General features: G+C 41.7%; 1 pseudogene; it reads left to right on the top strand.

Annotated features, from left to right (window-relative positions):
* LOC107753069 (crossover junction endonuclease EME1-like) overlaps nt 1–738 on the top strand; it is a 2755-nt pseudogene extending 2017 nt beyond the window's left edge.
* Nucleotides 739–1200: the final 462 nt, after the last annotated feature.

Genomic DNA, 1200 nt, shown 5'->3' with positions numbered 1-1200 from the left:
CAAGACATTAACTGATGGACTGGAGTGGTGTGGATTACTTGTGGATTATTGTGATGTTTTCATCAGCTGTTTGGACTCTCGTTCTGACGGCACCCATTCACTGCAGATGAGGAGCAAGAGATGCAATGCTACATTTCTCCAAATCTGATGAAGAAACAAACTCATCTACATCTTGGACGGCCTGAGGGTGAGGACATTTTCAGCAGATTTTCATTTTTGGGTGAACTATTCCTTTAAGAAGAAACTAATTAGGGATCTAACCGCTGTATAGTATTATTAACTGCTCATTATGCAGAAGACACTATTCTTTGCCAACAATAGCTCCGGGTGTTTTGTTCTCAGGGCGTTGTGTGGTGACCCTGATCTGGGGTTCTGCATGGACGGCTCGTGGTCAGCAGGTGTGCGAGTGGACAGAGACGGCCGCGGTCTCGCTCAGGTGTGGACACGTCAGTCCAGCTCTGGCCAAAGCCGTGACGAGCGCCCACCCCTCTCCTTCCCTCCTGCTGCAGGTGACCTGTGTTCAGACTCTCACTGAACGTCTCTCTTTATATACTCTCACTCTCCTCCTAACTGCTCCAACAGGCCTATGAGGAGCTGCCGTCTGAGGAGGAGCGACGCAGACTATTGGCTGATCTCGCAGTGGTAGGCGGAGCCAAAGAGAGGCGTGTTGGTCCTGAGCTCGCTGGCCGTATACATCGCCTTCTCACTTCCCAGAATCCTCATCTCCTGCTGGATTAAGGCCAGATTTGTGGGAATGAAAACACAAATTTTGCACTTTATTGCCAGTATAGAAGCCTAACCTTCTTCTACAAGTTTGTGCCTCAAATTGATACATTCATTCTCCATTACGAACTTAATAATGGATCTGCCATCAATACTTGAAAATTAAACGTTTTATAATGTTTGTATTGTTTATTTAAAACTGATGTCATTGTCTTAGTAAGTTAAGACAGTGCACTGAAAAAGTGAATTTATGATACAAAATGAAAATATCAAAATTAAAGATCTGTCTTATAATTGGTGTTCATATTCAGACTGGACTATTATTATTTTAAATAGAAGATGCATTTCATTGATTGTCATTGATTCATTAATAAGATTATGCTTTTTTAGATGCTTTATTCAAACTTGCATTGCATTTTATCAGTATGTATGATGAAATTTTTGGGACAGGTTTATTGTCATTAACTAAAAAAATAT

Source organism: Sinocyclocheilus rhinocerous, unplaced genomic scaffold, assembly GCF_001515625.1.
Source record: "Sinocyclocheilus rhinocerous isolate Xijiao unplaced genomic scaffold, SAMN03320098_v1.1 scaffold1493, whole genome shotgun sequence".
Classification (NCBI taxonomy): domain Eukaryota; kingdom Metazoa; phylum Chordata; class Actinopteri; order Cypriniformes; family Cyprinidae; genus Sinocyclocheilus; species Sinocyclocheilus rhinocerous.
The sequence above is the reverse complement of the archived record's forward strand: the minus strand, read 5'-3'. Positions and strand labels throughout refer to the sequence as shown.